Source organism: Ursus americanus, chromosome 24, assembly GCF_024610735.1.
Source record: "Ursus americanus isolate L20-20 chromosome 24, mUrsAme1.1.p, whole genome shotgun sequence".
Classification (NCBI taxonomy): Eukaryota; Metazoa; Chordata; class Mammalia; order Carnivora; family Ursidae; genus Ursus; species Ursus americanus.
The window spans coordinates 35635782-35651454 of record NC_142150.1 but is presented as its reverse complement, the minus strand read 5'-3'; the positions used below and the strand labels follow the sequence as shown (position 1 = coordinate 35651454).

The 15673-nt window shown below is 44.2% G+C and overlaps 1 pseudogene; it reads left to right on the top strand.

The window, feature by feature from the left end:
* The first annotated feature begins 3863 nt into the window (after positions 1-3863).
* Positions 3864-9902, top strand: LOC148107872 (glycine N-acyltransferase-like; annotated as a pseudogene).
* The last annotated feature ends 5771 nt before the right edge of the window (positions 9903-15673 follow it).

Here is a 15673-nt window from a genome sequence, read left to right as displayed (position 1 = left end):
CAACTCTTAACCAGAATAAAGAGACATTTAGATAATAATACGTTAATAGTAGGGGATCTCAACACTCCACTCTCAGCATTAGACAGATTACCTAAGCAGAAAATCAACAAAAAAACAAGAGCTTTGAATGACATACTGGACCAGATGGACCTCATAGATATAAACAGAACACTACACCCCAGAACAACAGAATACTCATTCTTTTTGAATGCACTTGGAACTTTCTCCAGAATAGACCATATACTGGGTCACAAAACAGGTCTCAACCTATACCAAAAGACTGAGATTATTCCCTGCATATTCTCAGACCACAGTGCTTTGAAACTGGAACTCAATCACAAGGAAAAATTTGGAAGAAACTCAAACACTTGGAAACTAAGAACCATCCTGCTCAGGAATGATTGGGTAAACCAGGTAATTAAGAAGGAGATCAAACAATTTTTGGAGACCAACGAAAATGAAAACACATCGGTCCAAATCTATGGGACACTGCAAAGGCAGTCCTAAGGGGAAAATACATAGCCATCCAAGCCTCAATCAAAAGAATAGAAAAATCTAAAATGCAGTTTTTATATTCTCCCTTCAAGAAGCTGAAGCTGGAACAGAAGAACAGGCCTAACCCACGCACGAGAAGGCAGGTGATCAAGATTAGAGCAGAGATCAATGAATTAGAAGCCAGGAGCACAGTAGAGCAGATCAACAGAACCAGAAGCTGGTTCTTTGAAAGAATAAATCAGATTGATAAACCACGGGCCAGACTTATTCAAAAGAACAGAGAAAGGACCCAAATTAATAAAATTATGAATGAAAGGGGAGAGCTCACAACCAACACCAATGAAAGGGAAACTCTCTTATATTGTTGGTGGGAATGCAAACTAGTGCAGCCACTCTGGAAAACAGTACGGAGGTTCCTCAGGAAGTTAAAAATAGAACTACCCTACAATTCAGCAATTGCACTATTAGGTGTTTACCCAAAGAATACAAAAATAGTAATTCAAAGGGATACATGCAGCCCAATGTTTATAACAGTAATATCTACAATAGCCAAATTATGGAAACTGCCCAAGTGTCTACCAACTGATGAATGGATAAAGAAGTGGTATATGGGGGCGCCTGGGTGGCGCAGTGGTTAGGCGTCTGCCTTCGGCTCAGGGCGTGATCCCAGTGTTATGGGATCGAGCCCCACATCAGGCTCCTCCACTATGAGCCTGCTTCTTCCTCTCCCACTCCCCCTGCTTGTGTTCCCTCTCTCGCTGGCTGTCTCTCTCTCTGTCGAATAAATAAATAAAATCTTAAAAAAAAAAAAAAAAAGAAGTGGTATATGTATACTATGGAATATTACTCAGGTATAAAAAAAATGAAATCTTGCCATTTGCAATGATGTGTATGGAGCTAGACAGCATGATGCTAAGTGAAATAATTCAGTCAGAGAAAGACAAATACCATATAATTTCACTCATATGTGGAATTTAAGAAACAAAGCAAATGAGTGTTCTATCTTCTTGATGAATTGACCCTTTTATCATTATATAATGCCCTCTTTGTCTCTTGTAATCATTTTGGGCTAAAGTCTATTTTGTCTAAATATAACTACCCTTGCTCTCTTCCGATTTCCATTTGCATTTCCCTTTGCACATCTTTTTCATCCCTTCACTTTGAGTATATGTGTTTCCTTAAGCCTGAGGTGAGTCTCTTGTAGGCAATATATAATTGGTCTTGGTTTTTTATCCATCCAGCCACTCTATGTCTTTTAATTGGAGAATCAATCCATTTACATTTGGAATAATTATCAGCAGATAGGAATTTACTAATGCCATCTCACTCTGTTCTGCTCTTTGTAATTCCCTTGTTCCTTTCATCCTCTCTTGCTGCCTTCCTCTGTAAATTGATGATTTTCTGTAGTGGCAAGCTTTGATTCCCTTCTCTTACTTTTGTAAATCTACTGTAGGTTTCTGCTTTTTGTTGCCATGGGGCTTACGTAAAACATAGATATAATGGTCTGTTTTACTCTGATAACAATTTAACTTTGATCACCTACAAAAACTCCTTTTAGCTCCTTTTCTGTTTTTGTTGTCACAATTTACATTTTTATATCAGGTATCCATTAACAAATTATTGTACTTATACATATTTGTAATATTTCTGTCCTTTAACCTTTATATTTAGAGTCAAGTGCTTAATCACTACCATATTATAGTATTAGAATGTTCTGAATCTGACTACATATACGATTACCTTTACCAATGTGTTGTATTTTTTCATGTTTTCATGTTACTAATTAGCATCTTTTCATCTCAGTTTAAAGATCTTTCGGTGTTTTTTTTTAATATTTTATTTTTAAGTAATCTCTACACCCAACGTGGGGCTTAAACTCACAACCCCGAGATCAAGAGTCCCATGCTCTACTGACTGACCAGGTGCCCTGCCTTTCAGCATTTCTTTTTAAGGCAGGTCTAGGGGTGATGAACTCCCTCAGCTTTTGTTTGTTGGGAAAGTCTTTATTTTGCCATCATTTTTAAAAAACAACTTTCTGGGTGTAAAGTATTTTTGGTTGGCAGTTTCTTTCAGCATTTTGAATATATCATTCCATTCTCTCTGGTCTGCAAGTTCTCTGTTGAGAAATCTGCTGGTAGCCTTACAGAGGCTCCCTTATAGGTTACAAACTGGTTTTCTCTTGTTTCTTTTAAAATTCTCTCTTTGCCTTTTGACAGTTTTATTATAATGTTCCTTAGAGCAGTTCTCTTTAAGTTCATTTTGTTAGGCGACCTATGAACTTCATAAACTTGGGTATCCAAATTTCTCCTCAGATTTGGGGAATTCTTGCCATTATTTCTTTAAATTGCTTTTTGCACTTTTCCCTCTCTTCTACTCTAGAACTCCAAAAATTCACAAATTCGTTCTTTTAGTAGTATCCCATAGATGGTGCAGGCTTCCTTCACTCTTTTTTCATTCTTTTGAATTTGTGTTCTTTTGATTAGTTTCAACTGACCTGACTTTGAGCTCACTTACTCTTCTACCTGATTTAGTCCGCCACAGAAGGTCCCTATCAAATCCTTCAAGGCAGCCATTGTATTCTTCAGATCCGATTTCTGTTTAGTTCTTTTATATGTTTTCTGTCTTTGTTGAACTTCTTATTTTGTTCTTGTACTGTCCTGATATTGTTAAATTGTTTATCTGTGTTCTCTTTTGGTTCTCTGAGCATCTTTTGATAAATTATTTTGAATTGTCAGGAAGTCCCTGGATCTCCATTTCTTTGGAGCCAGTTACTAGAGGTTTACTGTGTTCTTTCAGTGGTACCATGTTTCCCTGATTTTTTATGATCCCTGTAGCCTTGTGTGTCTTCACATATGAAGAAGCAGTCACCTCTTCCATGATTTTGGTAAGAAAGACTTTCACCTGTGAGTGGGGCATGCTGAGTATGCCAGGACCCCAGGTCTAGTGGTGCAGGGCACCAAGTACAGGAGCATGTGGTGGTATCAGGTCCATGGAGGGGGATGTCTCTTTGACTCAGGCCACTGGGGTCCAAAACATCCTTGGTGAAAACGGGGGTGGGGGGCAGGAATGGGCCACAGTGGCTGCAAGGCTGCTGAGGTCCTCTGTGGTATCTTCAGGCCCAGGTTCAGGCCCATAGTTGCTGGACCCAGTGCTGTGTACACACACAGCTGTGGGGGCTAACTGCAGGTGCCTATGTTGTGGCTGGGAACAGTTACAAATACATACGTAGTGGTGGGGGTCAGGGCAGGTCAAATGCAGGTGCGCTGGCAGCAGTGGCGGCCCTGGCTGTTGGCATGCACTACCATGGCTGCTGAGTCTTGCCACAGGTGCACAGCAGTGGAGGTTGGTGAGGGGGTCAGACTGGGGGCATGCAGGTGCACAGCTGGAGGAGCCAGCTGCAGGTGAGTGCAGTAGTGCAGGCCAGTGACAGAAAACAACCTGATCTAGGCACACAAGCACCGATAGGGAACCTGATTATTGGTGTGCTCTCTCAAGGCTTCAGTCTCTGTCTCAGCATTCAAATGGCAGTGGAAGCCAGCGACAATTGTGCAAGTGCTGGGTGATGGGTGTCAGCTGCAGTGGTCTAGGCTGATGTGTTACACTCATGCAGCCACAGAGCCCTGGGATGACTAATGGTAAAGTTCCCTGGCTCCAGCAGTGGCCAGTGGAGGAGGGAGTGAGGAGGAGTTCAGGTGGCTGGCATCAGAGAATATGAATACCTACGGAGCGAAAGATGGTGAAATCTGCAGAAGGTCCACAGTGGCTGTGGTGGTCACTGGTTTCTTTAGTGGAAAAGCTGCTGGTCTGTCTGCAGAGCAGATCATGTTGAACCATGGATCACTCCCACTACGTGGCTGCTACTAGTAGCCCCTGCATTTCTTTCCTGTTCCTAGCCATCTCTAAATATCTTGGTTTTGCCAGTATGGGTGGGATGAAACAGAAGCGGGATTTTCATATAGTGCTCCAAAAGTCTGGGGAAGCTGGTCACTCATCCTGTTGTTTCTTTTCTGATCAGGGGGAGAGAAAGCTAGGGAGTTCCTTCTTGGCATTGAGCGATGCCAGCCTGGGGGATGGGATAATGCAGCCAAAATGAAGCTATCTTCCTCCTCTTTTTGTGCAATTAGTCTTGAGGTTTTTTTCCACTGTGTTGCTGAAGTTCCCCAAGTGGACTCCAGAGCTCTCCCAGAGCTATTTTTGTTCATGGGTAGATGTCTAATTGTTGATCCTTGTGGTGGGACAGAGGCTGGGGTCTCCTACACTGCCACTTTGGTGACATCACTTTTAAAAATAAAGTTTCAGTATCCTTGCTGAATAGGAAATGTATTTTTGTTTTATTCTTTCCAGATATCATAGGGGAAAATAGCTTTCTGATTTTGTACTGCTTGAAGTAATTTTTTCCTCTATTCCTCAAATAATACCTTATCAGTTTTGATATATTTGAATGAGTATGTAAGTTTCATGAAATTATAGTATGTTTAACAATGGTATGATTTTTTTAAAGAAGAAAGCATATCTAGTTCATCGTCTTTTTCTGGTTAGATCATTTAGAGATGGACATTGTAATCCTATTATCTGTGTCAGTTTTAATAAAGACATGTTTTTAAGGCTACATGTTTTTAAAATCTTTGCACTAAAGCAAGATTTGTTCTTTCGGCCAAAGATTGTGCTTGTCAATTATCATTTTCCATGAGCTGGCTGGATTGGGTTGGTGACAACCCCAAGTCTGGCTGCTGATGCTAGCTTTGTTTGGGCTGGCTCTTTGTTAACTGCTGATGGAAGTAGATTGAGCAATGTAGAAGTCACAGGGTTCTCAAGAGTAGAAAGAAAAGGCAATGCATGGTCACTTCTCAAGCTTCTCACTAAGGTTTAGGGAGACATAGAAATATAATTCCAAATGGGTCATTTCTGTTTAGTTTGAAATTTTAAAACAATAGCTGAGTTAGGAATAGTTTTGTTCAAACATTTTTCATTATTAATTAAATAAGGGAGTCCTTGACCCTACGATGTAAATAATTCCTAAATAAATTCAATATACCAACAGAAAATACTAGTAGTTTAATATTTAAAAATATCATAGTATAATGAAATCCTGAAAAGTAGTATGGCAATCACTAAGTACAAAATTTTGGTTGATTTTACTTTTCCCAACCCAAACAGGAGATGACAGATAACCTTGATCCCTACACCAAAACTTATCCAAGCCACTCCAAGAAATGCCAGGAATTCCTAGGCTCACAGAAGTCATCAACTGGAAACATTTGTAGATTTGAAGTACAGGGACTGGATGTGTGCTGGCTGTTGGGATCTCCTGTGTCTACAACCACAGGGTCACTTTTCATTTTCAACAGCACCCCTATATCCCATATATCTTTACTCCAAGACTGTTTGTCCAATCTTTATCTCAGCTGCCACTACTTCCACTGAACCAAAACTTGAAAACTGCCATGTTGGGGTTTTCACAGGAAATCATGAGCAATATAATTTCTTAATAGCTAAGACTCGTGATTTATTCTCCAGGATCTAACAGAGAGCTAAGTAGGAGAGTAGAGCTTCCCCTCTGTCTCATTTCTGTTTTATCATTCTGTCACATTTATAAAGGAGGAATTGAATGGTTTAGAATATGCTCTCTGGAGTCAAACTACCTAAGATTGTGACTCTGCTGGGACTGTTACTAGCTGTGTGATCTAGGGCAAGAAATAATCTCTCTACAGATCAGGCTTTTTTAAAAGATGTATAAAAATGAGGATGATAGTAGTACCCCAAATATAGAACTACTTAAAGATTAAATGAGATCTTGAATGAGAAGTGCTTAGCACTATGCCTGGTTTTATCAGTTAGGTTTTCAAACCATGCCCCCATAGTACCTTAAAACAACATTAATTTTTAGCTCTCAATTTTGTGGGTCAGCAGTTTGTACTGGGCTCGGCTGGGTAATTCTTCCGCTGGTCTCTTCTAGATTCACCCACGTGGCTGCAGCCAACTTGGGGTATCTCTGAGCTGGGAGGACCGGGTTAGTCCTAATCGCACGTCTGGCCGGTGATGCTAGCTTGATTTGGGCTGGCTGGTGACTGTGCTGAAGAAAGTAGATGGGCAGCATATCGAAGTCACAGAGCTCTCAAGAGCAGAAAGAGAAAGCAAGACTTCGTGCAGTCATTTTTAAAGCTTCTCACTGAGAAATGTTCAGTATTGTTTCACTGGCCAAAGCAAGTTTTGTGGTCAAGCTCAGACTCAGTTCAAGAGGGAAAATCAGGATAGTAAGGAACAAAGAGTCCACTGTAGAATTGTTCGATAAAGTTTGATTATTATGTTTATATCTTGTGCCCTTTGATAGTCACAACTATACTGTGATATGTTCATGAATTGTAATGTCATCCCAACTTTAAATTTTAAAAATGTGGGAGTGATTAAGCCATTTACCCTATAGAGGCCACGTCATGACCAAACACATGGTTTGATGTTAAACCCACAAGCTTTCCAGCTCCTGGGCAGCTTTTCTCTGACACTGAAATAAACAGTTTCATCTCCTATGGTTTCTCATTTTCCCTAAGTAGGTTCACAGTCCCACCTGGATGAGGTGATAGAAGTTGCAGCTGTTAAATGAGGCAAGGGCAAGCAACCACAATGCATTCTCTGTATGATCTCTGAGATAGGAAAGAAGCTGGTTCCTTCCCTGCTGGCTGCAAAGAACTTAGCGCCAGTGGTGGCAAACCCAAGTGCATGTAAGTTGGACAGCAGCTGCTCTGCACTACCCTATCTCTCACTACGATGTAGCCTGCATATTAGTTCTCTAGGACTGCCACCAAAAAATCGATACAAACTAGAGTGACTTAAAACAACAGAGATTTATTCTTTCACAATTCTGGAGGCCAGAAGTCTGAAGTCAAAGGATCAGCAATGCCATGTTCCCTTCAAAGCCTCTAGGAGACAATCTGTCATTGCTTCTTCCAGCTTCTGGTGGCTCTAGGCATAACCTCAGCTTGTGGCTTCATTGCTCTGGTCTCTGACTCTGCCCTTCTCCTTGTGTGTCTTCTGTCTGTCATTGGACACTTGTCACTGGATTTAAGACCCACTAGAAAATCCAGGATGATTTCATGCATTTTCAGGTTCCAGGTGGGCATATCTTTTGAGTGGACACACCTTTCCGTCCACTAGACCTCCCAAATCCTCTTCCAGCTTTCACCCTGGCCTCCCTCCAACCCATTTTCTGCAAAGCAGCCAGAGAAATCGTCTTTTTAAAAATGAAAATTAAGCCATGTCCCTCCCCTGCTTAAAAGACTCTGGTACTTCCCCCTCACCTTACAATAATGCTAAACTCCTTAACAGCCCCGTAAGAGCCAGCATCCACCTACCTTTTCAGACCTCACCTCATCTCTCGCTTGCTGCCCCCAACAGCACCAGCCCTCCTCCTGCTACCTGACCATCACAAGCTCAGGCCCTTGGGATCAGCTCTCGCCTCTGCCTGGAGTACCTTTACCCCCGACCCCACCTAATCTCTGCACGCGTGACTTCCTTTGTCGATCAGGACTGCTCACATCCCACCTCATCAGAGAGTCCTGGCTAAACCACCCCACCTAAAGTCACCTCCCAGTTATTGTCCACATAGGGCCGTTTAATTTTCTTCATATGACTTATAATTATTTGAAATTAGCTACTGTACTTACTTATTTGATGTTTGAATCCACCCCCCCCGGCCCCAAGAGTATTACAAACCCCACAAGAGCAGATACGTTCTCTGTCTTACTCACTGATAAATCCTCAGCAGCTGGAATGGCGCCTGGTACACAGAAAGTGGTAATAAACGTGTGTTTAATGAATTCACTTCACAGAACAAAAGATTTCCAATAAAGAGAATCTAAACAAATTATATGTTTCCCCCATTGATGTCCAGTCCACCGCTGAACAGAATTAAGAACTGATGTCAAGATTTGATCTGGAGACGCCCAGTCCCCTGGCCCTCTGTGTGTTAATACGCATGGAAGAGCTTGATCCACATTGTAGCCCACTACCACCTAGAAAGCACCTCTACTCCTAGAATCCCACTGGATCCATTTGTCTATACTGAGAGACAGACAGGATAGGAGACATTATCCCCATTTTCCTGATGGAAGACAGGTCCAGCTGATGAAACAGCTTGTTCGGGTCACCTGATGGTTGTGGATGGTTAAGGGCACAACTGGGGCTCATGTCTACATCTCCTGCTTCCCCATTGTGGGCTCTTCCCAGGACACCTCCTGAAGCCCTTGTACACCCCTGCAGCAGCCTTCAGACTTCAGCGTTCTGTAAGACGGGGGCTGCCCGCACTCCACACCACGGTCTCTCCCTGGACTTCAGCTCTCCCACAGTGGCCAAGGAGCCTCTGACACCAACATACAGAGCTCTGGCTTGATGGCTTGCAGGCATGTGCTTGACGGCTTGCTGGCACGTGCTTGACAGCTTTGCAGGCACGTGCTTGATGGCTTTTGCTGGCACGTGCTTGACGGCTTGCAGGCATGTGCTTGACGGCTTGCTGGCATGTGCTTGATGGCTTGATGGCACATGCTTGACGGCTTGCTGGCACATGCTTGATGGCTTGATGGCACATGCTTGACGGCTTTGCAGGCACGTGCTTCACGGCTTGCTGGCATGTGCTTTGGGGCACTTATTTAATTGTTTCTGGAATTTTTTCCTTCTGTGTGAAATGAGGGCAAGAACCCCTGTCCTATCTAGCTTGGAGGCTTGCTGCAGCTCATTTCTGTGGGATGCTTACTAACTTCTAAGCACCTATATCCATCGGCTCATTTCCGCTTCCCAATGGTTCCATAAAAGAGGTATGACTGTCTCTAAGATGAGGAAGCAGAGGAGAAGAGAGATGGAGTCATCTGCTCAACACGGCACAAGTAGTCAGATTATGAGCCCAGGCAGTCTGGCTGCAGAGCGTAGACCCTGAATACATGTCCCTAGTTGCCTCTGAGGACAATCTGGGGGGAAGCAAATATAATACTTCACAGGACGGGTGATATTATGGGCTGTTTTTTCCTCTTGTTCCCAATACAAACCAAGAGATGTTTCAACTCCCCTCCCTGGATGTGACCCGCACTGCCTTGGTGAATAAATTCTGGCATTTTGGTGGCAATGAGAGGAGCCAGAGACTCATCGAGTATTGATTATGGACCCTCTCCACCTTCTGCCTGCTGGGGCCCAAGGGGACCCCTGTGTTCTGGAGCCTGGTGGACCAGACAGGTGAACTGTGGATGGTGGGTACTAGGCCTGAGTACCGGGCCCAGAGTCTTGCCTCCTAATGTCACCTTTGCCCACTTCCAGACTCTAGAACTGGATGGGGCCAACCACATCACACGAAGGCTGAGCTGCACCCTGCAGAATGTCCCCATGCCTGTGACAGGGAACAGTGGTACTGTGAGCCTCTCTGAAGCAGCCCTAAGCACAAGACGGTATAGGGTGGACTGAAAATGTGGCTGGAGGACAGATGGCTGGATAGAGAAAAAGAATAAATTGTAGTCAGCGGTAACAGAGGAGACTCTCAGCGGAGGCTGAGGAGGGGGTCATGGGATCCTCTGACTTAGAGCCAATCTGTCAGAAGTACAGGTGCCCCCGACTTATGACCGACATCTGACTGTCCTGTGGAACTGAGCCCCTAACCTGTGGGTCTGTGCTCACCACCAGTAGCGCCAGAATTGAACTGAATTGTTGGGCATCCAGCTGGCATTGGAGGGTTAGAGAAGTGATGATGGAAAAGATACCACGTAGCTGGTATCGGGAGGAAAAGGAAAACACTCTCAGTTGATGTCAAAAGTAATGTGAGGGGTGCCTGGGTGGCTCAGCCATTGGGCGTCTGCCTTCGGTTCAGGTCATGATCCCAGCATTCTGGGATCGAGCTCCGCATAGGGCTCCCTGCTCAGGGGGAAGCCTGCTTCTCCCTCTCCCACTCCCCCTGCTTGTGTTCCCTCTCTCGCAGCCACTCTCTGTTAAATAAATAAATAAAATCTTTTTAAAAAAAAGTAATGTGAATAAAAACAGCTGAAGCTTTTTATCCAATTTTGAGTGTAGGTTTTAGAATCAGACGCCCTGGGTTGGAAACCCGTCTTCGCCACTCACTAGCTTAGCTGAACCCGAAACAGACCTGATCCATCCGGCCTCCAGGTCATTATCCTTCCAGTAGGAATAACTGCTTGTCGTCTCTCAGAGTTCTTGTGAGGGGTGTGTGAGGCCCCGTGAAGAGCTCAGACAGTACCTCACGTATAACTACTGAGACATTTGGGGCTACTTATTGCCATGAATCAACAGTATTTTCTTGATTTCCCTTTTTTCAATCTTATTATTGATGAATTTGATTTAAATTTTGCCCTCATGGGGCACCTGGCTGGTACAGTCGGTTAATCAGCTGACTCTTGGGTTCTGCTCAGGTCGTGATCTCAGGGCCATGAGATCCAGCCCTGCACTGGGCTCCACACTCAGCACAGAATCTGCTTGGGACTCTCTCTCTCGCCCTCTGCCCCTCCTGCTGGGCTTTCACTCTCTCACTCGTTCTCTCTCTCTCTCTGAAACAAATAAGTAAATGTCTTTAAAAAAATTTTGCTCTCATGAAAAATTTTCTCTCTTCCTATTTTTGGATGCTTACAACTTTTGTTTTAATATCATCGATTTAATTTATTTTTCTCTACTTTACAATTACTAGTTTTATGCCTGCCCTAACTTGGCATACTCTCTTGTGTTCTCTTGGTTGTTCCTTTTTAGCTCTGTTTGCGGTTGTTCTCTAGAATGGTTGGCAGAATATGAGTATAAGGAAGTGTAAACAGAGAGCCATTCACATTATAAAAAATGGTTTCAAACAAGGGAGAAAGGTGGGGGGGGAGGGAGAGGCTCCTCCTTGCACCCCTGCTGTGTCTGAAAACAGGCATCTTACACCAAAGTTCCCAGCCTACTTCAAGATGTGTTATCAAAGAACCCCCCTTCCGGAAGCTCACACTCCCCTACCCCCTGCCCGTAGCACATACGATCAGTTGGGAAGGAGATGCTTGCAACTCTTTCGCTAACAACTCAGGCTGCCCAGCGCTTGTCCAGTGGCCGGATTTCAGGCCCAGGCTGACAGACTACAACGCCACTGACTAGGAGGGGGACTCAGGGGGGAGTGACATGCTCCCAGCCTGCCTGCGATAGGGAACCTCATGGAATCGGCTTTCTATCTCAGCCCCAAAGCACGTCTGTCTCTGAGCATGTACTGGGGCCAACATACCAGAAGCCGCACTCCCAAGGCAGTTTGATAGCCTCGCCCACCTGGAAAGGGTCTCCAGTGGTGAACATGCTGGGCACAGACTCCAACCCTGGCAGGCTGTGTATGAATTTATTTCAAGATTTATTCACAGGCATGGGATGCTCCCCATGTCTGACTCCCTATTATTTGGGCTGCTGCAAGTTTATGGTACAAGCTTCCGTGTAAACCAGAGGGACTCGTGTGAGCTTCAGGTGCTGGTGGACAGGTGGCCTAGGTAAAACAGTCATCCTCTGCCCACCAGAGCAGGTAGGAGTGACTGTTCTTTTATTGGAACCTGGGCTCATTTCTCTATGATATTTATGCCAGAGCTAAAAAGAACACATCTTGTGTTTGCATAGATTCCCCCAGTGTTCCAAAGTCCATTCTATTTCTGTTTCTTTTTCTAACCCATCTGGGAGATGACACATGACCTTGATCACTACACCGACACTTAGCAAGTCTATTTTAAACATCCAGGGGATTGGGGCACCCGGGTGGCTCAGTCCATTGAGTGTCTGACTCTTGATTTTGGCTTGGGTCATGATCCCGGGGTCGTGGGATCCAGCCTCATGTCAGACTCTGCGCTCAGGGAGTCTGTTTGAGATTCCCCCTCTGCCTCCACCGCTGCTCCCTCTCTCTCAAATAAATCTTTAAACATCCAGGGGCTTTTTAAGAGCTCCCTCGCTGGCCACGCATCATTAAGTAGAAGCAGCATTTGCAGATTCAAGCTGAGGGCATGTCTGGGGCCATTTGTGGGAACAAGATGGGTCCAGTGGGAGCACAGATCTTGGCAACCAAGGTGGAGGGGTGAAATTCTGTGATTAGGCTGGCCTACAAATAACTTTTCCGCTAAACACTCTTCTATCCATTCTTTGTCTGAGTAAGTTCTATTGTCCTTCAGGGTTTAGCTTAAAGCCCACTTGCTAAGAGATGTCTCTTCCCATCCCCTAGAAGAGTGTACACTTGGCCCAAATGTGGAGCAGACGCCAAATTGGTAGCAGCTGGAGGCTTCACAGCAGACTCCCTCTTGCAGGGAGCTGTGCCCTGTGCACCCCCACTGATGACACTCTAAATGTACTGAATGTGAATGTGTCTTTCTTTGAATCATTTTTTTCAAATGGATCCCCAAACATGGAAACCCCGAGCTGAAGGGGAGTATGCACAATGTCTTGTCTTATACACACAACCAAGAAGCCCTTTGCAGGGACAGCCCACTGAGTGAATGTACTGGTGTCCTGCTCCTTCCCCCTCCTCCAGTCAACCCCATACATGGAGCACCAGGCTTCCCCCTCCTTCCGCCAACCCCACACACGGAGCACCAGGCTCTCCAGTGAAAACGTGTACATGGCTGGCACAAGGACTTGAAGGGGGACACGGACGCCCCCGCTTCCAGATACATGACATACCAGGAAGGGTTCAAATCAAGGAAGAGGACATTTGTGGCATCTGCATATTGTGCAAAAGGCAAAAACAAACCATTCCAAAGAGGAAGGAAAGCCCGACACGCCACACAGCACAGGTGAACCTTGACGATATTATCCTAAGTGAAATGACCCGGTCAAATAAAGACAAGCACTGGGTGATTCCACTTATCCGAGGTACCTAGAGCAGTCAGATTCCCAGAAACAGGAAGCTGTGTGGTGGTCTGCCAGGAGAGGAGAGAATGGGGAGTGGTGGTTTGAGGGGTGTGCAGCCTCTGTTCTATAAGGTGAAAAGGTTCTGGAAGTGGTTTCCACAACAATGTGAATAGACTTAACACTAATGAACTATACAATTAGAAATGGTTACAATGTAAATTTTTTGTTATGTGGGTGTTTTGTTTTTGTTTTACCACAACTGGGATAAAAAATTTGAAGACGTCGCTCCATCGCATGACCACCTGCCGTGATGGCGTTGTCTGCACTGCCCTCTGCTGGTCAGTAAAGCTGATGCGGTGAGGAGCGTGCCTGGCTTCCAGAGTAAATTCCCCGTCCCACGAGCCTTGTATTTTATGGTCACTCATGGCTTTTAAAGCAGGCAGAAACTATGCTCATGAGGGTAATAACTCAGTCAAGAGCCTGCCCCATAAACCAAGGAGGCTGAAAGCCACCCCATCCTTCACGTTTTCCCCTTATACCTGCCCCTGTGACTATACCACCAGATCCTCTCAACAGTTATCCAAGCCTCTACCAGATAAACCATATGACTTTAAAGAATGACACTTATTTACAGGTGTAATCCAGAATCCCCATCAGCTTGAACTCAGGATGAGAAAGGCCTTAAGACCCCCATTTGGAATTTAGGCTCCCTGGACCAGCCCTGACTTGAAGTACATAAAAGCCCACCAGACTAAAAGTCTCCCAGACCCCTCAGTCTTAACTGGTATAATCTTGGTTCAATTCCTCTTTGTTCCTCTCCTCCCCCTTCACGTTCACAGACATTTACAGAAAGGAAGTTCAAGGAGATTAAGTCTGTTGTCCAAGGTTACAGAGCCACTGAGTGCAAAGCTGCATCCCAAATCCAGGTCAGCCAAACTCTTCCTATTTATTTCATTTTTCATTGTTGCCTCTTCCCCTCTCTCAAGCAGAACAATTTCCCTCACCTTTATTTTTTAAATTTTATTTTATTTCAATTCAATTAATTAACATATAGCATATTATTAGTTTCAGGAGTAGAGTTCAGTGATTCATCAGTTGCATATAACACCCAGTGCCCATCACATCATGTGCCCTCCTTAATGCCCATCACCTAGTTACCCCATCCCACCACCACCGCCCCTCCAGCAACCTTCAGTTTATTTCCTACAGTTAAGAGTCTCTTATGGTTTGTCTCTCTCTCTGATTTCGTCTTATTTTTTTTCCCCTCCCTTCCCCTATGACCCTCTGTTTTGTTTCTTAAATTCCACATATGAGTGAAACCATATGACAGTTGTGTTTCTCTGAGTTATTTCATTTAGCATAATACCCTCTAGTTCCATCCCTGTCGCTGCAAATGGTAAGATTTCATTTTTTGATGGCTGAGTAATATTCCATTGTATATAAATATACCACATCTTCTTTATCCATTCATCTGTCCGTGGACATCCGGGCTCTTTCCATGTTTTGGCTATTGTGAACATTGCTGATATAAACATTGGGGCGCAGGTGTCCCTTCTTTTCACTACATTTGTATCTTTGGGGTAAATACCTAGTAGTGCAATTGCTGGGTCACAGGGTAGCTCTATTTGTAACTTTTTGAGGAACCTCCATACTGTTTTCCAGAGTGGCTGCACCAGCTTGCATTCCCAAGAAGAGTGTAAGAGGGTTCCCCTTTCTCTGCATCCTTGCCAACATTTGTTGTTTCCTGTCTTGTTAATTTTAGCCATTCTGACTGGTGTGAGGTGCTATCTCATTGTGGTTTTGATTTATATTTCCCTGATGTCGAGTGACGTGGAACATTTTTTCACATGTCTTTTGGACATTTGTATGTCTTCTTTGCAGAAATGTCTGTTCATGTTTTCTGCCCATTTCTTGACTGGGTTATTTGTTTTTGGGGTGACTGGGGTGATAAGTTCTTTATAGATTTTGGATACTAGCCCATTATCAGATATGTCATTTGTGAATATCTTCTCCCATTCTGTGGGTTGTCTTTGGTTTTATCGACTGTCTCCTCTGCTGTGCAAAAGTTTGTTTTTTTTTAAAAGATTTTATTTATTTATTTGAGAGAGAGAGAGAGTGAGACAGAGCATGAGAGCAGGGTGAGGGGCAGAGGGAGAAGCAGACTTCCCGTTGAGCAGGGAGTCCAATGTGGGACTTGATCCTGGCACTCTGGGTACCTGACCTGAGTCGAAGGCAGATGCTTAACTGACTGAGCTAACCAGGCATCCCAAAAGTTTTTTATCTTGATGAAGTCTCAATAGTTCATTTTTGCTTTTGTTTCCCTTGTCTCTGTCCTTATTTTAAAAAATGGTAG